The following is a 24353-nucleotide window of genomic DNA, read 5'->3' on the forward strand; positions in this document are numbered from 1 at the left end:
AGCAATGGATATACAGTAGGGAAATGAAAGCCTCTTGAACAACTTGTATTGGCAACAATGGACAGCTACATGCAAGAGAATGAAAATGGCTTATTTTCTAACCCTGTACACAAAACAAAACTCAAAATATATCAAAGATATGAATCTAAGTCATGAAACCATTAAACTATTAGAAAAAGATGCAGGCAAAAATCTCCTGAATATAAACATGAGCAACTTTTCCTTGAATGCATCTGCTTGGGCAACGGAAACCAAAGCAAAAATGAACAAATGGGACCCCATCAAGCTAAAAACCTTGTACAGCAAAGGACACCATCAGCAGAATAAACAGGAATCCAACAGTATGGGACAATATAGTCATGAATGACAGATCCGATAAAGGACTGACATCCAAAATATAGAGAGAGCTCACACACCTCAACAAACAAAAAGCAAATAATCCAAATAAAAAATGGGCAGAGGAGCTGAATAGACAATTCTCTAAAGAGGAAAGTAAGATGGCCAACAGACACATAAAAAGATGCTCCACATCGCTAATCATCAGAGAAATACAAATTGAAACCACAATGAGATATCACCTCACATCAGTAACGATGGCCACCACAGAAAAGACAATGAACAACAAACACTGGCGAGGATGCGGAGAAAGGGGAACCCTCCTACACTGCTGGTGGGAATACAAACTAGTTCAACCATTGTGGAAAGCAATATGGAGGTTCCTCAAAAAACTAAAAATAGAAATACCATTTGACTCAGGGATTCCATCCCTAGGAATTTACGCCAAGAAAACAACCTCTCACATTCAAAAAGACATATGCACCCCTATGTTTATCGCAGCACTACTTACAATAAACAAGATATGGAAGCAACCTAAGTGACCATCAGAAGATGAATGGATAAAGATGTGGTATGTATACAGAATGGAATACTACTCAGCCATAGGAAAGAAAGGAATCCTACCATTTGCAACCACATGGATGGAGCTGGAGAGTATTATGCTCAGTGAAATAAGCCAGACAGAGAAAGGAAAATACCAAATGATCTCACTCATTTGTGGAGTATAACAACAAAGCAAAACTTAAGGAACAAAACAGACTCACAGATGCTAAGATGGGACTAATGGATACCAAAGGGGAGGGGTGGGGGAGGGCAGGTAGGGAAGGACAGAGAAGTGGATTTTGCAGCATCATGATCAGTGAACACACTGTGTGTGGGTCACTGGGAAGACAGTGTAGTGCAGAGAACAGTAGGGTCTCTCGCATTTTAGTACACTGATGGACAGTGACTGCAATGGGGTGTTCGGGGGAAATTGATAATAAGGGTGAATGTTGTAACCACATAGTCATTCTTGTGAAACCTTCATAAGAGTGTCTATCAATTGATATCTTAAAAAAAATAAAAATAAATAAGAGACACACGGTACAAAAACATGTTAAATAATTTGTTCTATCAAAACGTTATCTAATGAACCATACTGTTAAGATCAGAATAGAGTAAGTGTAACTAGATTCTGGAAATGAAAGGACAGGAAGTACATGACTTGCTTCAAAATAATTGAGCTGTGGGAGAAGAGGGTGAGAGTGGGAGGAGGCAGGACTGCCCCCAAGAGAGTGCAGCTGGGAGACAGGCCCACAGAGCTCATCAGATCAGGGCGATTTCAAGTCAGGGCGCCTGTACACAAAGAACATGGCACTAACAAACTGACCATGATCACACAGGGACAGATGGATTCATTGGGGAGAAATACAACAGCTGTCATGCAATAGAAGACTTAAAATTCGTCTCTCAAATACTTGACGGACAGTACAAACTGACCAACTCATGCCAAACAAACTCGTAAAGACATATGAGAAGAGAAATGACAACAATCTACAGGATGTGTTCACGGCCGAGGCACAGCGAGGATTCCTACAGTAGGACAAAAGGAGACTTCCAAGTACATGGTAACGGCAGCCACCTCAACGTGAGTTGGCTACCACGCTCCCCAAGAAAGGCCTAGGGACTAGTAAGGACAGATGAAGCCTAAAACCAACACCTTCAGCATGACCAGAAGATACCCCACAAATTTACACTTGTCCACAGCCAAGGAAGGGGTATCAGCTCTCAGCAGAATCTCCCGTGATCTCACCACAAGGGCCTGGGGAGGGAGGCCCAGAAAGTACTGGGCACACAGGAGACGGGAACAGGAGGCCCAAAGGGGAACCCCCATTGCAGCAAGACAACAAGTACAGGTGACAGGTGAAAGAAAGAACCGTAACAAGCAGTCCCCATGGTGCGCACATGCAGATAGCAGCCACCTGAAGGCAGTGCCTCTGGGGCACAAGAGGGGAAAGGAAGGAGAAGTGGCCCCGGAGACAACAGTGGTGAGAAGAAGAGGTGGAAGATGGGACACAAGGGGCCCTGCAGGACACTAACACACAGAAGACACCCCACTGCTGCCTCACAGAGGCGGGTCAGCAAGGCCACAGAGGGAAAGCCTACTGGGGAGAAGGTGGGCTTCCTGCAGTCGGAAGGTGTCAGGGCACCCAGGACACCCACTCACTCATCCAAGATGATGCTGTGGGAGGCAGGCAGGGCCAGGCAGCCTCAGGAGCCACGGTGCGTGAGGACAGCTTCCTGCCAGGGCCTCTGAGCAGCCGCCCCCGCCCTGCAAGGCCGAAGGCCAGTGTCCACCCGGAGGCTCCCCTCACCTGGACTGGGGCCTGGCCGGTGTCTACTCTCTTCCCTCCAGGGCTCTTCCCCTCGCTCCAGCCACGTGATGAGGTCTGGTTTAGAACAGGGAATTCCTGCTTAGCGGGAAAAAGGAACAGGTCAGTCTTGGTTAAAGGCAGGGGACTGGACGCTATTTGCTAGTGCCAGACTGGGGGGCGGCGGGGAAGGAGCTGGGCCCCATGCATTCCAGGCTGTGTGGGCGCTGGCAGGCCTGGGATCCCGCACTCCCAGAGGCACACAGCCCCTACCCCTCCCTAGGGGAGCAGGAAGCAGAGAACCTGCTTCTCAGTGGGACCCCAGGGAGATTAAGGTTCAAAGGGGACAAAACACCCTGAGGGGAGCCCCCGCTCACCCAGCGACTCCAGGTGGCTGAAGTTCTCCAGCATCACGTGTCTGTACAGGGTCCTCTGCGCAGGGCTCAGCAGCTTCCATTCCTTCTGCGTGAAATCCACAGCCACATCCTCAAACGTCACAAAAGCCTGCAACACAAACCCAGGCCTGCTCACCGGGAGGCTGCGAGCCACAGCCTGGCCATGTGCGGGCACGGGGGCTGCATCCGTCCCCCAGCTTTGCAGGTGACCACCGGATGCCAGACCTTCCACACTGCAGGCGGCGGTTCCCAGGAGCAGCCTGAGACGGACAGTACGCCTGCCCTCCTCCCCAGCCCGAAGACCTGCCTCATCCCACAGGGGCTGCTCAGGCAGGTCACCTCCCCTGGACGGCTGCTGCCTTGGACCTGTACCAAGGAGGCAGCCACCAGGCAAGTGAAGGGATGGGTGCGTCCTGTGATGGCAAAGATGGGACATCTGGTACGTCTCACCTCTCTGCTGGCCTTCCAGGGTCCCAGAGCCGCCATCCTGCTCCCATTGGGAAGGGAACCCCTTGGAAGGCTGCTCTGCGGGGAGGGAAGAAAGTAAGAGGGTAGCTGGGTGCGCACGCCCTCTATGAGTCAGGGCTGACCCTCGAAGTGGGGGGCAGTCATGGGCACCAGCACAGCCACCTCCAGAGTCCTGACAAGGGCAGAGGGATCCAGGCTACCTGCTGGCGCAGCTCCACGCTGGGGCCTGGGCGTGAGGCTTCAGCGCCACGGGAACTGAGTGAGGATTTCTTACCACTCTGAGAGATGGCCTTGGGACCCCCCAGGGGAACTCCTGCCTCTCAGGTGAGGGCCCAGAGCTCCAGGGGACCTCATGACAACTCTAGTGCCTCTCCCAGCCTTAGGCTACGTGTGCTTACATAACCACAGGGCGCAGACTGGAGACCACCAGTACATGGCGTTGGCAGGATGCACAGCATGCTGCTAACATCATGCTAAAGCCCAGGGGAGATGTGGGCAGGTAACATGGGGGGGCCCCATTATAGAAGCAATATCCCACCCCAGGGGAACAGCAGACAGCCAGCTCACCCCCAGAACCCCTCCCCCATTTGGGGGTTGTGACAACCTATGTCCAGGGAGCTGATATCAGGTCACACTGTGGAGACCTCAGGGATTTCTGACCAGAGGTGAACGGGCAGAGGCTCCCCCAATGACTGCTTCTCACAGTGCCTGGCCTACCTCCACCCCTCATATACCCAAGGTCGGGGGCTAAGGCTGGGGCCCACCTGAGTAATCAGGATTGGAAGAGTTCCCAGTATCTCAATGCACCATCAGCACGGGGGGCGGGTGAGCTGTGGTGAACAAGAAGCCCTAAGACACAGAGTCGGCCTCACGTGCGGGAGCCACTGCCATCTGGGTCCTGGTGCAGCAAAGCACATGTGGGCACTTTACCGGGAGTCGGTGTGATCCGAACACGAGCCTGTCGGAAGGTGACACTGAAGAGTCATTAAACAATACGGCCACACATGGTGTCATTGCAGATGGGCAACGGGTCCACGGAGGTTCATTCCATATGGTTGTTTAATTTTCAAACAAAGTGATGGGCTTAAAGATGTCAATAGAACATTCTCCCAGTAGAAAAATATAGCCATGGGGTTAACAGTGAAGCCAGAGAATAAACAAAGTGACCATCTGGTGAAGAGAGAATCCGTGAGCTGGAAGGCAGTAGGAGCCATTACCTTTGAAATACTAGGCTTATTACCTTAGAGAAACTTAACAAAACTTAACGTGTAGAAGTGGTCAGAAAGGAAAAGCATTGAAATTCCACATGTTCAGTGCAGGAAGTCAAAAAGCATTAAAAAATTTGTTCTTGATTTCTTATATAGACTTTTTATACCAATAATTAACACTCTTTTATATCCCACCTGTTGCATCTTTGTCTACTCAAAAGTCAGAATGTTATTTTCATATATTTACTTTCAGAAGTTTAAATATTTTATGTTCTCCATAGTCTAAGTCACATTCATTTTCCCCTTCTCATTATTTGTTCCCAGGTTACAGAAATACAAGTGATCTTTAAAACCTGATTTTGTTATCTTGTGAAGTTCTAAATTCCTTTAATACAAGCAGTTTTATGATAGATCCCTTAGGATATTTTCCAGGTACAGAACAATGTATTCTGAGAATACAGAAAGCTTAACTTTTTTTTCTCAACACTTATGCCTCTTTTTCCTTGTTTGCCTTGACAGACCAGCTGCATATTCTAGCATAATGCTGAGTGAGGGTGGGGAAGGCTGGACGTGAATGCTTGTTCCTGATCTTACAGAAGAGCACTTTACCATCCAACCATGCCCTCTGTTATAGTGAGGAAGTTTCTTCCATTCCTCATGTACTAAGAATGTGTCACAAACAGGTGGGGAAATTGAGCATTTATTTGTTCTCCAACAATTAAGGTGAAATATGAATATTTCTCCATTTACTCTGTGGGGAAGCTTGGGATCCTATGGCCAGAATCCTCACTGAACTTAAACCACTCGATGATGTAATTGGCCTGTTGCTGGGCTACTGCTTCACACCCATAGGAAATAAGCTATTATTGTGCTACATAGAGAGCCTGGCCCAGGGCTCTGGGTGGAGGCAGAGACACACTACCTACCGCTGGAGAAAATGCTGGTAATAAACCCTTTTGCCCTCTGAACGTTCTACTGTCATTTTGTTGGTCACACTAAATCCATAGTGAACTTGCACGAGGCTGGAACCCACTGGCAAGACAACTCCATTAAAGTGGCAAATTGAACTGGCTTCAGGACATTAAGGCTCTGTCCCTTCTTGGGCATGAACTCCACGTGGCCAGAGTATACGATCCTGTGCACGTGCTGCAGGACTCCATCTGCTAACGTTTGGTGAGCCTCTCTGACAGCCTCTGGGCTGATGCCTCACATGAAGGGGCATGAGGGACGTAACAGAAACGTCCTCCAAATCCCGAGACTTAACATGTACACAGACATTTCTAAAAACGCAACAATGCAGGGACAGAATTCATTTTATGATGCTTTACAGATTCTGTGTCTCTTAGAAATTGAAGGTATGTGGCCGCCCTGCACTGAGCAAGTCCATCGGCACCACTTTCCCAACAGCACTGGCTCACTCATGCCTCTGGGACACATTTGGCAATTCTCACGTTATTTCACACTTTTCATCGTTCCCCTATTTGTTAGGTGACCGGTGATCTTTGATGTTGCCCCTGTAGTGCTTTGGGTGGCCCCCCACTGCACCCACGAGATGGCAGAGTCCATCAGGGGGCGTCCCGAGGGCTGTGCTCACTGGCGGTCCCGTCCCTCTCCCTCTGCTCAGGCCTCCCTGTCCCCTCACACACAGCAATGTACAAATAAGGCCAACGGGTTACCCGACACTGGCCTCTAAGTGTTCCAGTGAAAGGTCACCTGTCTCTCCTTTAAATGAAAAGCTAGAGAAGATTTAGCTGAGGGAGGAGGGCATGTCAGAGGCCAAGATGGGTTGAGAATGATCCCTTTTCACCGAAGACTGAGCCCAGTTCTCTGGGTATGAACACACAGAAAAGGTTCATGAGGGCAACAGTGCTCCTCCACTGAGCCCCCATTTGATAAGACGAAACAGCCTATGGACAATATGGGGAAAGTTCCACTGGTCTGGACAGGAGACCAAACCAGCCACAACATTCCCTAAGACGAAAGCCTGACCCGGAGCGAGACCCTCAGTCTCTTCAATCCTATGGAGCTGAGAGATGTGAGGAAGCTGCAGACGAAAGGGCTGAAGCTGGCAGAGGTTGCCTGACGCACTTTAAGGAGAGGAACCACCTCTGTAACATAAAAGTGCAGGGAAAGGGGCAGTGCTGACGCTGAAGCGGCACAAGATCTTTTCCAACAAGTTCCAGCTGAGAACACTGACGAGGGGGGTACACTAAACAACAGGCTTGTAGTGTAGACAAGGCAGCCTTGCACTGGAAGACGTCATCTACGACGGAAGGCAGTCCGTTTGCAAAGCTTCAGAGGACGGGCTGCCTCTCTTGTGAGGGGCTAATGCAGCTGGTGACTTTACGTTCAAGCCCATGCTCATTTACCATTCCGAAAATCCTAGGGTCCAGGAAATTATGCTACATTTAGAAAAGATTCCTTCCAAATTCTACTTCTTCACAATGCAGCTGGGCACCTAAGAGCGCTGACAGAGGTGTACTCTAAGGTGAACATTTGCAGGCTTGCTTACACACCCACTGGATGCAGCCCTTGGACTAAAAAGCGCTTTTGGCTTTTAAGTCTTATTATAGAAGAAGCACATTTCATAAAGGTCCAGCTGCCATAGACAGCGATTCCGCTCAGGAATTTGGGCAGAGGAAAGTGGAAATTTCTGAAAAGGATTCTCCCTTCTAGGTGCTATTGTAAGAAAACTCAGGATTCTTGGAAAGAGGACAAAATATTGACATTTACAGAAGTTTGGAAGAAGCTGTGCCCAAATTTTGCAAGTGACCTCAAGTGGTTCAAGACTGCAGGGGAGGAAGTAACTATAAATGTGGAACAAACTACAAGTACTAGGTCTCCAAGTAAGGACTCAAAAGGGGACTGGGTCACTAGAATCACAGCATGAACTTTAATGAATAAGCAGGTGCATTTTAGGCACAAAGAAGTCTCTTGGGGTGGAATCTACCTGTGGTGCAGATGTTGTCAGGGTTGCTGAAATGACAGAGAAAGATTTAGAATATTTTATAACCTTAGATGAAAATGCAGCAGGACAGTTTGTGACACTACTATTTTGAAAGTTCTGGTGTGGGTAAAATGCTATCGATCCGCATCCCAAGCTAGAGAGAAATCGTTTGTGAAATAGAAAATGGGACACAATAAAGATCAGAACATAATAAAATAGGGAAATTAAAGAACAGGAAGAAAATGAATAAAAACAACTGCTGTGTCTTCAAGAAAATAATCAACATAGATAAACCCCTAGCAGATTTGTCAGGAAAAAAAAAGAGAAGACACAAATAAAGTCAGAAAGAACAAGGCGAAATAACAACTAACACCAGAGAAATTCAAAGAGTTCCATGGAAAATTATATACCAAAAAACTGGACAAGCTAGAACACGTGGACAAATTTCCAGAAAAGTACAATCTTCCAAAGCTGATCTGGAGGAAAGAGAAAATCTGGGCAAATTACCAGTAAAAAACAATTGAATTGTTAATGTAAAATCTCTGAAAAATTAAAAGCCTGTGGAACTGTACCAAACACTCAAGAAAACGCTAATACGCATCCTTCCTAAAGCATTGCAAAAATAGAAGAGCAGGGGCTAAATCCAAACCCACTCTATCAGGCCACCATCACCGTAAAAGCAAAACAAACACATTGTAACAAAACAGCATGAAAGACCAACATCCATGGTGAACAGAGATGTGAAAATCCTCCACAATATAATAGGAAACCAAATTCAAAAACACAGCAAGAAGACCATCCATCACGACCACGTGCGATTTCTCCCAGGGAATTTAGGAGCAAAAATATTTGCAAATTGACTAACATGATACGTGACATTAATAAAAAGGCTAAAAATGAAGTGATAATCTCAACAGATATTGAAAAATCACTTTAAAAAAATTCAACATCGATTCATGATAACAACACTCAACAAATCGGATGTACAGAGTACACATTTCAACATAAGAAAGGTCACATGAGACAACTCCACAGCTAACGTCAACTGAATCGTTAAAAGCTGAAATACTTTTCTCCAAGATCAGGAAATAATCAAGTACACTCTCACCACTTTTATTCAAAATTGTAGTGCAAGTACTAGTCATGACAATCAGAGAAGAGACAGAAGGCTTCCAAGTTGGTGAGGAAGAAGGAAAACTGTCACCATTTGCAGATGACAAATTATACATAGAAAACCCTAGAGACTTCACTAGAAAACTGTTAGAATGAGTAACTGGATCCAGCAAAGTTGCAAGATACAAGATCAATATACGGAAATTTACTGCATTTGCACATACTAAGAATGAACTAGTAGAAACAGAAACCAGGAAACCAATTCCATTTGCAACTGCATCAAAAAGAATAAAATACCCAAGAGTCACCTTAACCAAGGAGGCGAAACAGCTGTACTCTGAAAGCTGTAAGACACTAAAGAAAGAAATTGAAGAAGCACCAATAAATGGAAATCTACCCTGTGCTCCTTTATAGGAAGAAACAATATTGTCAAAATGGCCATCCTGCCCAAAGGAATTTACATGGTCAATGTAATCCATTTTGAAACACCAACAGTATTTTCCAGTGAAGCACAGAAGACTCCAAAGAGCCAAAGCAATCTGGAGAAAGAAGAACAACGAATGGTGAAAATGGGGGCATCATGCTCTCTCACTTCAGGCTACAGTACACAAAACACTGTGGTACTGGCACAGAGCAGGCCCATAGGCCAATGGAACAGAATGCAGAGTCTAGAAATAAAGCCACATACATGTGGTCAATTAATATATGACAAAGGAACCACAAATATACATTGTTGAAAACAGGCAGTGTTGGGAAAGCTGAACAGCTACATGCAAGTGAATGAAACTGGATTATGCTTTAACTGCATGCAGAAAAGTAAACCCAAAATGGATTAGAGACCTGACTCTAAGACATGGAGCCATGACACGCTTAGAAGAAAACACAGGCACAAGTGTCATATTTATGGCTGCATTACTTAAAAGAGCCAACTTATAGAAGCAACCAAACTGACAGAAGAACAGATAGACATGCTACATGTATGCAATGGAGCATGATTGAGCCACAGGAAAGATATCCAGCCACTTGTGACAGGAAGGGTGGACCTGGAGGGTATGATGCTAAGTGAAATGTTACACCAGGCAGAGGAAGAAAACACTATATGACTTCACATATTATACCAAACAAAAAGAATAGAATTCACTGCCAGACTCAGAGAAGGGACTGGTGGTTACCATGGGAAGGGAGGGTTTGGGATTGGGGTTGAAGTCGGTGAGGAGGACAGAGTTACAAAAACTCAACCATAATGAAATTAGTGGGTGAGTGAAAGCACAGCATAGAGCATACAGGCCATAGTTCTCTTCTATGTATTGATGTCGATAGTAGATAATAGTAATTACACTAGTTGGGGTGAACACTTAATAATGTAGGGAACTGCCAAATCACTACGGTGCAGATCTGAATCCAGTGTAATAGTATACATCAATTATTCTTCAGTTAAAAATCATGATAAAATTAAACTTTCAGATTTAAAAAAATGAACAATCAAACACTTTTAGAAACACATGAATCTAAAAGCCCAAGACATCCATCCCGTAAAACCCCAAGAAGGATGACCCCAGAGAGCCTTACTGAGATACCAGACCCCTCAAGCATGCTGACCTGAGCCAGAGGTTTAAGAACCCAGGGTCGGCAGGAGGAGGAGCTTAGGACAACGGTGGTGCTGGCCACTCGGGGTGAAATCACCACCGTGAGCAGAAACCTAGGGAGAGAGGGCGCTGTCTGTAATCTGCACTGGGCACAGTCAGTTGTTCTGTCACACTGACAGCGTGGGAGGTGGTTCCCAGTTTGTGGCTCAATCACACATTCTCAGTATCATTACAAACATTTAGACAGTTCTGAATAAATGTTTCTCCAAATGCTGAGTGGCCGTAAGAAAGTTGTCAGTGATTTAAAGAGGTGTTTTTTAATAATATCCACATTACAGTTTTGTGGGGAAAGAGTCTATAGCGTTCCCTACACCGCTGTTCCCAAAGTCCGAATTTTTGTTTATATTTTTAGCACAAATTGGGCCAAGTAGTCAGGTGAGTGGTGGGCACATCATCTGTCCTCCCGGGCACAGGGGTACAGGCAGCACAGAAGTAGATTACGGGGAAGAACCCAGAAGGTGGGAGAGAGGGAGTTGGGGGAACATACAGCAAACTCAGAGAGAGGGCCCATCACCTCATGAAGGAGGAGACGCCTGTCCACACGTGGGAGCTGCACCTTCACCAAGACGCACAAGGAAGGAACAGGAGAGAGAAGTGAAAAGTACCTGCTGAACACTAGACAGTTCTCTTCCCATGCCTTTCATACTAGCGGCCCCGAGCACGGAATCGAAATTGGAAAGACGTTTTTGAGCCCACTAGGGAGAGTTCCATGGGACCGAGTAGCTGGTGAAATTAGGGGATTGTTAAACTTCTAGTGTGATAATGGGGCCAAAGATGAGTTAAAAAGCAAAGCAACCACACTCGCGCTCATGAAGCCTGCTGCAGTGTCCGCAGATGAATGAGGTCTGACTGGGCTCAAGACACGGTATGAAAATAGAAAGCTTAGGGTTAGGGTGGGGCCTGGAGACACAAATAACAAACTGTTGGGCTGATGAGGGTATCAAGAGATTACACATTATATTTCAATTAATGTTTAAACATTTTTCATTATAAACTTAAACATGGATTCTCTCTTCCCAAACAAACGGGAATGAGAGGAGAGTCCTCTCTGCAGGCCCAGAGTGGACACCCCCACGAGCTCTGGCTGTTCTCACTCGGGCCCCCTGCCGACATTCCTGGGCGCCAACACGTGCAGTACAGGAACGGAGAGGCAGCGACGGCGGCTTCACAGAGTCAGCAATGCCTCACGTGTGAATGCCAGGCACACTGGGAACATTTAGCTCCTCCACTTATAATTCATTAAAATGTTGAGGAAACAAACCATCCTGGGGTGATGAGAAACTTTCATATACTGATTCGGATGATGGAGACTAAACAGCTTGTATTTATCAAAACTTTCTGAACTGCACCTTAAAATGAGAGGGTTTTACTGTGTTGAAATCATACCTCAGTAACACTGATGATTTCTTCCTCTGCAGAGCAGAGTTTCCATCCCTAACCAGCAGGTTGGATGAGAGATAAACCGTGGATAGAGCATAAAGCCCAGGACCTGCACAGATGCATTGCTCATGGAATGCTACCTGAACCGTTTTTCACATGGCCGGTTCTACACCAGGCACGCGGTCAGCTGCGCACAGCACTGACAGGCGCAGGGACAGACGTGTCCTGAGCAAGGGGCTGGGATCTGGGGAAACGTTTCTCGCTGAGAGGCTTGGTGGCCTGAGAAGCAGCTGAGGCTCTGAGATCACATGGCACAGTGCAGCTCACAGGCCGTCAGTCACGGCCGGGGGAAAGCCCTCCTGGTTTGCAGCAGAGAAGGTAACAGGCTAGGAGTACCCAACCCAGGCGGCTGTCCTCCCTACACCCAGCACAGTCCCCTCTCCTGTGGGCACAGGACTGGAGGAAGCAGAGCAGGATGCTAAAAGAGTGTGTCCTGGGAAATTCCCAAACCTGTGGTCAGTGGCCGAGAAGAGACCCAGAATGTAGGCATCTGAACACAGCCTCTCCTGACATGATGCTGAAACTGATCAGAAAGTTTGTCCTCTTAATGCATCTGGAACAGAAAGTTTTAATATTAACACTATTAAGCTATTATTTTGCATTCACTATACAGCAGAGATGAAATACCTCACAACAACCTTATGATGTGGTTACTTACCACCCACCTTTTTCAGATGAGGAAGTTGAGGCACAGAGAGTTTAAATTAGTAACAAAGCCGAGGTCTGAAGTCTCACTGCAAAGCCCATGGTTCACACCAGTGGGCATGGCTAAGGCGATGCCCAGCATACATACATGGGGGCGAATGTGGAACAAACCAGAATATTTGTGTTCAAAAGAAAACCACAGGCCCAAAGATGTTACTCTTCTTATGGTCCTTTGTTGGCAAACAAAGACTTAATACCAAACCTGATGGTAGTTTCCACCCTCCCTGGAAGAGAACCTTTAACCAGTCAACATGGAATTTCCTGCTTAGCACTGGGAAATATACTGAGAACCCTTCTGTTCCCCTTCACACATCCTCGCATAAAACAATGGATCCTTGGCCAGTAATTTCCTTTCCTCTGCTCCCTTTCCACCTTTAAAAACCTTTCCTTTTCTGCAGCCCAAAGGAGTTTCCCTCCACTCACCAGAGGCGATGCTGCCCAGTCAAGAGCGATATAATAACGCCCATTAGATTTTCAAATTTACTCAACTGAGTTCCACGTTTTTCAGCAGTTGCAAAGTTATGTGTCAGATGAAGCTGATGCACTCATGGGGTAATAGTATCTCTACTTCTGGGTTTTGCTCACAATTTTTGCCACAATAAGTTAAAACCATTTATTTGGCGGTCATCCCAACGGCCTACTGGTGTTGGAAAACCTGCCTGGCCTCACTCACTACTCCTCCCACGCCAGTAACCGAGGGAGACGGAGAGATGCAGGGAGTGGAAGGGGTCACCTCCTTCCCCAAAGCCACCCAACCTCCCTTGGATGCCTGCCCCAAGTTGAACCCCAGCCATGTTTCCAAAACCTCAGCGAGGACACATGGACAGCCGCCTCTTCCCTGCTGGAGGAAGACTGTCCCAAGGTGACCCTGCCCCATCCTCGACTGCTGGCCCTCACCCAAATTACATCGCCCAAGCGACATCTGCCCCTTTGTTATGCAGGAGCAAAGGTATGAGCAGGAGGAAAAGAGAATAAGGCCAGAAAAGCCACTGGCAGGGGCTCAAAGAGTTTACCTGTTAAAACTACAAAGCCAGAAAGGACAGAGTTCATGAATTAGTCCGTTAAAGCTCAGAAGGCCAGCTTCACATGAAATGTTTGAATACTCCCCGAATAAAGGAAGTGTCTCAGCACAGGATATGTTTTCACTTTGTCAATGGGCTCACACCTTTGTAAGATTTACTTTAGCCTGCTGAAAGCCCCAGCTTATTCAGGAGAAATTCCATCCAGAAGCTAAGACTGCATTTTAATCAAACAGAGAATGACTCAGCTCACTTCCGAGGCAGAGCAGATAGTCTCGACTGATATGCTTCCAGGCAGGACTGCTGTCCTGGGAGATAAGTAGACAGGTAAATGTCTTGTGTTAAGTTAAAAGAAAAAACTTAATGTCTCATCAAAGAAGAACATTCTGGAACCAGTGGACAAGTCCACACTCCAAGCCTTTTGTTATATTCCTGAAAATCCTTCACCGCATATAAAACTCCAGACCCCAAACACTTAGGGGTGCACCTCTGTGATCACCCACACTTTCTAAGTGTGTAGACCTTTCCCAATCTTTCACTGCACCTGTCTCTTAGGTAGCCCACACTCCCCTAACTCTGTGTGCACATTTTTGCCTTAAATCAACTGTCACTACTACAATGCTCTGTCTCTATGCTTTTCCAGTGTGTCTGTGTCACTTTGCTTTGTCATTGTGATCCTCTGCATTGAAGCTCAAATCTGAACGCCCTCTGCCCTATTACAGATAATTAAGGAGGGGTTGCTGAGAGCTCAGATCTGGGCTTGCAAATCACCATCACCTGGGTGCCCCAGATGGCACTGCAGCTCACGGTCATGCTCTCTAGTAGCCTACCTGAAAGCCCCACTTATTTGTCTCTAGGAAGTTCCCAGAACATAACCTCATTACATCCTGTGCTCTGTGGCTCCCTGAAAGACTGGGGTAGTAGGGACTCGGTTCCCATGCTGTGCAGATCCGAGTGCACACTGGACACAAGGTGACATTGGCTTAAGCAGTCAGCAGGGGATGGACCCCATGCAGAGCAGAGGTTCAGTGAACTTCCTTTGTCATTCTCTCTGTCATTCCCTCACACTCTCGCCTTAATAAACTGCTTCCTGGAGAAGGGGATTGAGGGGTATTATGATCAGTTCACATGGTGTGTGGGGGTCCTGGGGAAGACAGTGTAGCACAGAGAAGACAAGTAGTGACTCTGGCATCTTACTACATTGACAGAGAGTGACTGCAATGGGGGTACAGGATGGGGTACTCGATTATATGGGAGAACATAGTAACCACATTGTTTTTCATGTGAAACCTTCATAAGAGTATAATATCAATCATACGTTAGTAAAAAAATTGTATAAACATATAATAAACTTCCTCACCTTATACTCACTTCCCTCCCACTCCCAACCAACTCGCCTCCACCAAAAATATGTCCCCACTGTTTGAGGGGAAGCACTATCTCGGAGGAGAACTGAATCAAGAAATTGCTTTATTTATTTATTTATTTATTTTTTAAGTAATTATTTTTTATTGAAGGGTAGTTGACACACAGTATTACATTACATGAGTTTCAAGAGTACAACACAGTGGTAGAACATTTATATACATAATTCTAGGTTCCAGCTATCACCCTACCAGGCTGTTACAATATCTTGACTATATTCCTTATGGTATACATTACATCCCAGTTACTTATTTATTTTAAAATTGGAAGTCTGTCCTTTTTTTGTTGTTGTTGTTGTTGTTGTTTTGTTTTGTTATGTTTTTTTGTTTTTTTGTTTTTTATTTTTTGTTTTTTTTGTTTTTTTTTTTGTGAGGGCATCTCTCATATTTATTGATCAAATGGTTGTTAACGACAATAAAATTCTGTATAGGGGAGTCAATGCTCAATGCACAATCATTAATCCACCCCAAGCGTAATTTTCATCAGTCTCCAATCTTCTGAGGCATAACAAACAAGTTTTTACATGTAGAACAAATTCTTACATAATGAATAAGTTACATAGTGAACAGTACAAGGGCAGTCATCACAGAAACTTTCGGTTTTGCTCATGCATTATGAACTCTAAACAGTCAGTTCAAATATGAATATTCATTTGGTTTTTATACTTGATTTATATGTGGATACCACATTTCTCTCTTTATTATTATTATTTTTAATAAAATGCTGAAGTGGTAGGTAGATACAAGATAAAGGTAGAAAACATAGTTTAGTGTTGTAAGAGAGCACATGTAGATGATCAGGTATGTGCCTATAGACTATGTGTTAATCCAAGCTAGACCAGGGCAATAAAACATCCACGTATGCAGAAGATTTCTCTCAGAACGGGGGGGTGAGGTTCTAAGCCTCACCTCTGTTGATCCCCAATTTCTCACCTGATGACCCCCCTGCGACTGTGCCTGTCTTAGGTTGTTCCTCCCTTGAGGAATCTTACCCGTCTCTGGCTAACCAGTCATCTTCGGGGCCATACAGGGAAATGTGAAGTTGGTAAGTGAGAGAGAAGCCTTATTGTTTGAAAAAGTTAGCTTTTTACTTCTTTGCATATTTATGCCCTGTGGCTTCTATGCCCAGCATTTGTCTTGAGGTATCTTTACCACTTGGAAGAATTATGATACTCGGTAAATTTGATATGAGGCACGAGTTATATTTAAGGGTTGTAATTAGGAAGGAAGAAGAAAAGCTATAGAAGTAGCAGGCGGAAGAAAACATGGGAAGATTGATTATTTCTTTGATATATCTTCTTGTAGAGTAACTTCAGCATGTATAGGTTTTAAGCTACTACTTAAATTGCACACACACATTAACATAATAGGAGTATACTTACATAACCAAAGCATATCTGTAATTACCAGCCATCTGCAGTGAAACCAAGAAAACCCGTTAGGCACCTTAGGCATTTGTGAAAACTTATCTATGATATGGTGGATATTGTCCAACTGAACTTGAACAGTCTGAGAGAAATCAGACAAATTAAAACAACCCATTCCTGGGGACTGTTCACATGCCATATGTTCTTTTAACAGTAAATAGTTTGTAGTTGTAAGACTTTGGAGCGCTACAATTTGCACTTCTCCAAATTCTTGGTTGAGTTCCAACAGTATAGATCCAGTCCAATTTTGTTGTTTTACTGTATGCACAGGCCAGCTTAGATATCTCCTTCCTCATTCCCATGGCAAGTCCAGGAACTGGTGGGATGAGTGCATCTACAGCTGTAGCAGTGCGTGGATCTTTGTTGGGGTTTTTTGATGATCATCTTCTGGCATGAGTCTTCCAGAGAGAGCAGATGTTGGAAGTTCTTTTTCATATCGTATCTTAGTTCATTTTCGGTGAAGCCCAATTAGGCTTTGATCCTCTGTATAAACACAAACAGACCCTTTGCCTACACTTTTATATGCCCTTTATACCCTTGTGTAGAACTCGTTGGAGGTTACCACACAGGAACTGCCCTTTTTTTTTTTTTTGCTATCACTAATCTACACTTACATGACGAATATTATGTTTACTAGGCTCTCCCCTATACCAGGTCTCCCCTATAAACCCCTTTACAGTCACTGTCCATCAGCATAGCAAAATGTTGTAGAATCACTACTTGCCTTCTCTGTGTTGTACAGCCCTCCCTTTTCTCCTACCCGCCCCATGCATGTTAATCTTAATACCGCCCTACTCCTCCCCCCCTTATCCCTCCCTACCCACCCATCCTCCCCAGTCCCTTTCCCTTTGGTACCTGTTAGTCCATTCTTGAGTTCTGTGATTCTGCTGCTGTTTTGTTCCTTCAGTTTTTCCTTTGTTCTTATATTCCACAGATAAGTGAAATCATTTGGTATTTCTCTTTCTCCGCTTGGCTTGTTTCACTGAGCATAATACCCTCCAGCTCCATCCATGTTGCTGCAAATGATTGGATTTGCCCTTTTCTTATGGCTGAGTAGTATTCCATTGTGTATATGTACCACATCTTCTTTATCCATTCATCTATTGATGGACATTTAGGTTGCTTCCAATTCTTGGCTATTGTAAATAGTGCTGCAATAAACAGGGGTGCATCTGTCTTTCTCAAACTTGATTGCTGCATTCTTAGGGTAAATTCCTAGGAGTGGAATTCCTGGGTCAAATGGTAAGTCTGTTTTGAGCATTTTGATGTACCTCCATACTGCTTTCCACAATGGTTGAACTAACTTACATCCCCACCAGCAGTGTAGGAGGGTTCCCCTTTCTCCACAGCCTCGCCAACATTTGTTTTTGTTTGTCTTTTGGATGGCAGCCATCCTTACTGGTGTGAGGTGATACCTCATTGTAGTTTTAATTTGCATTTCTCTGATAATTAGCGATGTGGAGCATCTTTTCATGTGTCTGTTGGCCATCTGTATTTCTTTTTTGGAGAACTGTCTGTTCAGTTCCTCTGCCCATTTTTTAATTGGGTTATTTGTTTTTTGTTTGTTGAGGCGTGAGAGCTCCTTATATATTCTGGACGTCAAGCCTTTATCGGATGTGTCATTTTCAAATATATTCTCCCATACTGTAGGGATCCTTCTTGTTCTATTGATGGTGTCTTTTGCTGTACAGAAGCTTTTCAGCTTAATATAGTCCCACTTACTCATTTTTGCTGTTGTTTTCCTTGCCCGGGGAGATATGTTCAAGAAGAGGTCACTCATGTTTATGTCTAAGAGGTTTTTGCCTATGTTTTCTTCCAAGAGTTTAATGGTTTCATGGCTTACATTCAGGTCTTTGATCCATTTTGAGTTTACTTTTGTATATGGGGTTAGACAATGGTCCAGTTTCATTCTCCTACATGTAGCTGTCCAGTTTTGCCAGCACCACCTGTTGAAGAGACTGTCATTTTGCCATTGTATGTTCATGGCTCCTTTATCAAATATTAATTGACCATATATGTCTGGGTTAATGTCTGGATTCTCTAGTCTGTTCCATTGGTCTGTGGCTCTGCTCTTGTGCCAGTACCAAATTGTCTTGATTACTATGGCTTTATAGTAGAGCTTGAAGTTGGGGAGTGAGATCCCCCCTACTTTATTCTTCTTTCTCAGGATTGCTTTGGCTATTCGGGGTCTTTGGTGTTTCCATATGAATTTTTGAATTATTTGTTCCAGTTCATTGAAGAATGTTGCTGGTAGTTTCATAGGGATTGCATCAAATCTGTATATTGCTTTGGGCAGGATGGCCATTTTGACGATATTAATTCTTCCTAGCCACGAGCATGGGATGAGTTTCCATCTGTTAGTGTCCCCTTTAATTTCTCTTAAGAGTGACTTGTAGTTTTCAGAGTATAAGTCTTTCACTTCTTTGGTTAGGTTTATTCCTAGGTATTTTATTTTTTTGGATGCAATTGTGAATGGAGTTGTTTTCCTGATTTCTCTTTCTGTTGGTTCATTGTTAGTATATAGGAAAGCCACAGGTTTCTGTGTGTTGATTTTGTATCCTGCAACTTTGCTGTATTCCGATATCAGTTCTAGTAGTTTTGGGGTGGAGTCTTTAGGGTTTTTTATGTACAGTATCATGTCATCTGCAAATAGTGACAGTTTAACTTCTTCTTTACCAATCTGGATTCCTTGTATTTCTTTATTTTGTCTGATTGCCGTGGCTAGGACCTCCAGTACTATGTTAAATAACAGTGGAGAGAGTGGGCATCCCTGTCTAGTTCCCGATCTCAGAGGAAATGCTTTCAGCTTCTCGCAGTTCAATATAATGTTGGCTGTGGGTTTATCATAGATGGCCTTTATTATGTTGAGGTACTTGCCCTCTATTCCCATTTTGCTGAGAGTTTTTAACATGAATGGATGTTGAACTTTGTCAAATGCTTTTTCAGCATCTATGGAGATGATCATGTGGTTTTTGTCTTTCTTTTTGTTGATGTGGTGGATGATGTTGATGGACTTTCGAATGTTGTACCATCCTTGCATCCCTGGGATGAATCCCACTTGGTCATGGTGTATGATCCTTTTGATGTATTTTTGAATTCGGTTTGCTAATATTTTGGTGAGTATTTTTGCATCTACATTCATCAGGGATATTGGTCTGTAGTTTTCTTTTTTGGTGGGGTCTTTGCCTGGTTTTGGTATTAGGGTGATGTTAGCTTCATAGAATGAGTTTGGGAGTATCCCCTCCTCCTCTATTTTTTGGAAAACTCTAAGGAGAATGGGTATTATGTCTTCCCTGTATGTCTGATAAAATTCCGAGGTAAATCCATCTGGCCCGGGGGTTTTGTTCTTTGGTAGTTTTTTGATTACCTCTTCAATTTCGTTGCTGGTAATTGGTCTGTTTAGATTTTCTGTTTCTTCCTGGGTCAATCTTGGAAGGTTATATTTTTCTAGGAAGTTGTCCATTTCTCCTAGGTTTCCCAGCTTGTTAGCATATAGGTTTTCATAGTATTCTCCAATAATTCTTTGCATTTCCGTGGGGTCCGTCGTGATTTTTCCTTTCTCGTTTCTGATACTGTTGATTTGTGTTGACTCTCTTTTCTTCTTAATAAGTCTGGCTAGAGGCTTATCTATTTTGTTTATTTTCTCGAAGAACCAGCTCTTGGTTTCATTGATTTTTGCTATTGTTTTATTCTTCTCAATTTTATTTATTTCTTCTCTGATCTTTATTATGTCCCTCCTTCTGCTGACCTTAGGCCTCATCTGTTCTTCTTTTTCCAATTTCGATAATTGTGACATTAGACCATTCATTTGGGATTGCTCTTCCTCTTTTAAATACGCTTGGATTGCTATATACTTTCCTCTTAAGACTGCTTTTGCTGTGTCCCACAGAAGTTGGGGCTTAGTGTTGTTGTTGTCATTTGTTTCCATATATTGCTGGATCTCCATTTTGATTTGGTCATTGATCCATTGATTATTTAGGAGCGTGTTGTTAAGCCTCCATGTGTTTGTGAGCCTCTTTGCTTTCTTTGTACAGTTTATTTCTAGTTTTATACCTTTGTGGTCTGAAAAGTTGGTTGGTAGGATTTCAATCTTTTGGAATTTTCTGAGGCTCTTTTTGTGGCCTAGTATGTGGTCTATTCTGGAGAATGTTCCATGTGCACTTGAGAAGAATGTATATCCCGGTGCTTTTGGATGTAGAGTTCTATAGATGTCTATTAGGTCCATCTGCTCTACTGTGTTGTTCAGTGCTTCCGTGTCCTTACTTATTTTCTGCCCAGTGGATCTATCCTTTGGGGTGAGTGGTGTGTTGAAGTCTCCTAGAATGAATGCATTGCAGTCTATATCCCCCTTTAGTTCTGTTAGTATTTGTTTCACATATGCTGGTGCTCCTGTGTTGGGTGCATATATATTTAGAATGGTTATATCCTCTTGTTTGACTGAGCCCTTTATCATTATGTAGTGTCCTTCTTTATCTCTTGTTACTTTCTTTGTTTTGAAGTCTATTTTGTCTGATATTAGTACTGCAACCCCTGCTTTCTTCTCACTGTTGTTTGCTTGAAATATGTTTTTCCATCCCTTGACTTTTAGTCTGTACATGTCTTTGGGTTTGAGGTGAGTTTCTTGTAAGCAGCATATAGATGGGTCTTGCTTTTTTATCCATTCTGTTACTCTGTGTCTTTTGATTGGTGCATTCAACCCATTAACATTTAGGGTGACTATTGAAAGATATGTACTTATTGCCATTGCAGGCTTTAAATTCGTGGTTCCAAAGGTTCAAGGTTAGCCTCTTTAGTATCTTACTGCCTAACTTAGCTCGCTTATTGAGCTGTTATATACACTGTCTGGAGATTCTTTTCTTCTCTCCCTTCTTGTTCCTCCTCCTTGATTCTTCATATGTTGGGTGTTTTGTGCTGTGCTCCTTCTAGGAGTGCTCCCATCTAGAGCAGTCCCTGTAAGATGTTCTGTAGAGGTGGTTTGTGGAAAGCAAATTCCCTCAGCTTTTGTTTGTCTGGGAATTGTTTAATCCCACCGTCATATTTGAATGATAGTCGTGCTGGATACAGTATCCTTGGTTCAAGGCCCTTCTGTTTCATTGTATTAAATATATCATGCCATTCTCTTCTGGCCTGTAGGGTTTCTGTTGAGAAATCTGACGTTAGCCTGATGGGTTTCCCTTTATAGGTGACCTTTTTCTCTCTAGCTGCCTTTAACACTCTTTCCTTGTCCTTGATCTTTGCCATTTTAATTATTATGTGTCTTGGTGTTGCCCTTCTTGGATCCTTTCTGTTGGGGGTTCTGTGTATTTCTGTGGTCTGTTTGATTACTTCCTCCCCCAGAAGAGGGCTAATGTAGATGATCAGGTGTGTGCCTATAGGCTCAGTATTAATCCAAGCTAGACAACGACAACAAAACATCCACGGATGCAGAAGATTTCTCTCAAAACGGAGGGGTGAGGTTCCAAGCCTCACCTCTGTAGATCCCCAAGTTGTCGCCTGATGGCCCCCCTGCGACTGTGCCTGTGTTAGGTTGTTCCTCCCTTGAGGAACCTTACCCATCTCTGGCTAACCAGTCATAAGAAGTAAGATTCTTAAACACTCTTTAGCAAACAGACAATGACTCAGCAAACCTAGGGGAGGGCAGGCAGTCATAAGCTGACATGCTGGCATACAGATGGTGCTACCCTAGGGAGAAATCAAAGCACTAAATTTCCTGTGTTGAGTTAATTTTGTAGAATTACCTGGAGGACAGAGAAGAGACTTAATATCTCATCACAGATTGAACATTTCGGGACCACTTAACTAGTCTAAACTCCCTAGCCCTGTCACATTCGTGAAAAATTCATAAAATGGGAAACCCCCAACCCTTCAGCACGTGCCTCTCTGAGGTCACCCACACTTCCTAAGTGGTTAGCCTTGAATGAAACGTAAACCTTCCAGCGCCTCTTCTCTGAGATGGCCAACACCCCTTACTGAGTGCACACTTTCTCTTATTACAACTTATGCCCTTCAGGGTGCCTCTCCTCCCTGAGGTCACCTGCACTTTATCCCTAAGTAAGTAACTTTAAAGAAAACTTTTACTCTGATTTACTACTTTGTCTCTGCCCATCAATTCTCTGTTGCAGTAGGGGCAGAAACGAAGAAAAATAAAGAACGCTCCCCTAAAGACACCACAAATCATGCATATGCCCAGCATCGCCCCAGCTTTTCCCCATTCTTGAAAACCTGAAAAGACACAATCCTAAGACTACGAGAGAACTTTCTCTGAGGCTGCCCACAACTCCCCTTTGTCCGAGTGGTACTTTTTGACTTAAAGATTTCTCACTGGTGCGATCAACTTACTTTGTTTTGTCTCTGAGCTCTTCCAGCGGTGAGCATCTTTGTTACTTCGCTATTCATTCTAACCTGCAGACTGAAGCACAAGCCTTCACCCTCTGTCCTACTTCGGGTAAGTAGGGAAGGGCCACCGAGGTCTGAGTTGGGCTCACAAGTTCCGTCGCCTGGGACACCAGGACAGACCTCCCGCTGTCCGACCGTGCTCTTTAGAAGCTGCCCCCAAATCTCCTTTCTTGGACTTCGGGAAGGTCTCAGAACACGGCCTCACTCCGTGCAGTGCTCTGCGCCTCCCCGATATCCCGGGGTGCTAGGGCGTGGTTCCCAGGCTGTGCAGATCCACGCGGACCCTGCATCCAGGTTACCCGGCCGTGCAAGTTGCCGAGGCACCTGCCCACGCGGAGCTCAGTGAGTGCCCCTTTCCGCCCCCGGTTCTCGCCTGCTCTCTGCCGCTGCTCACCGTTCTGGACGCCGCCCTCACCTGCACACGTCCGACCTGTTCGAGAACTCCCTCCCCTCGGGTGTCAGGAACCCTCCCGCCCAGGCTGACGCTCCGCCGAACGCGCGGGGAGCAGCCCTCCAGACGCAGCCGCCCGACGACGCCGGGACTCCCCGGGCCGCAGCTCCCGGCTTTTCCCAAAGGCTCTCCTGGCGACTCGCCCCGTTTCCCCCTGGGACACGGACCCCCTGCACCTGCGGCCTGCAGGCGCTTCCGGCCTCAGCAAACCTCCCCACCGCATCTGCAAGGTCCGCTTACTCCCCGCTCGAAGAGCGAGCTGGACAGGGGGCTGCAGGGCCCCTACTCACCCGGGGAAGGACGGCGGGCGAGGACCGTGGCTCCACGTCCTCAGCCTGCCACACACGGAGCCTCTGCACCTCGGCAAGGCCGTCCACACGAGCACACTATCTGGGATCCTCTGCGCAGGTCCGGAATCCACTACTACCCAGATTTCTCGGTGGGGCGGTGCCGGGACTTCAGTGCGTAGATTCCCTAGTGGGCGGCTCCAACGCGTCTACACTGCGAATCCTGCCGGGGCGAGTTCGAACCTCAGTACCCAGAAATCTCAGAGGGGCGGCTTCAGGACGTCAGTACCCAGAATCCTCAGGCCCTCTTCAGCTGTCCAGCACTAACTCACCTGTACCCAGAAGAGTCAGCGTGGCAGCACCCCAGGACTTCAACACCCAGAATCCTCAGAGGCGTGGCCACAGGTATTCAGTACGCAGAGTCCGTGGGGCAGCTTCACCTCCCGGGACTGCACCTCCCAGAACCCTCCTTTAGGAGCAGGCCTGCAGTTCAGACTTGAGCCCCAAGCCACAGGGTTTTGCCTCAGCTTCAACTGAGGATTCTTTGAATGCTGAAGCTGCATGGCCGGTACCCCAGTTGCTGGATGGACGTTGTGGGAGCTGCGGGAGCATCTGCTACACAGCCGTGCTGCAACTTACATGTAGGGCCGCATGTTCCCCTTGCTGAGTAACAGTCCACGTCACTCTTTCCCCTTCCAGGCACCTTCTAAAACTCCCATTTCAGTACCTCTACAAAGTAA

General features: G+C 45.3%; 1 protein-coding gene across 3 annotated transcripts in view; it reads right to left on the reverse strand.

Moving 5' to 3' along the window:
- LOC130680781 (zinc finger protein 337-like) overlaps positions 1-3398 on the reverse strand; it is a 159747-nt gene extending 156349 nt beyond the window's left edge. The window contains exons 1-2 of one of the 3 annotated variants that reach the window (XM_057492114.1): positions 3065-3381; positions 2691-2786 (exon numbers count right to left, since the gene is read on the reverse strand). The gene's annotated coding sequence lies outside the window, so the exon portion shown is untranslated. Of the gene's footprint in view, positions 1-2690; positions 2787-3064 lie in introns of all 3 variants that reach the window. The other 2 variants (XM_057492120.1, XM_057492121.1) reach the window with 2 other exon arrangements.
- Positions 3399-24353: the final 20955 nt, after the last annotated feature.

The sequence above is a fragment of the Manis pentadactyla genome, chromosome 14 (assembly GCF_030020395.1).
Source record: "Manis pentadactyla isolate mManPen7 chromosome 14, mManPen7.hap1, whole genome shotgun sequence".
In the NCBI taxonomy this organism is placed as follows: Eukaryota; Metazoa; Chordata; class Mammalia; order Pholidota; family Manidae; genus Manis; species Manis pentadactyla.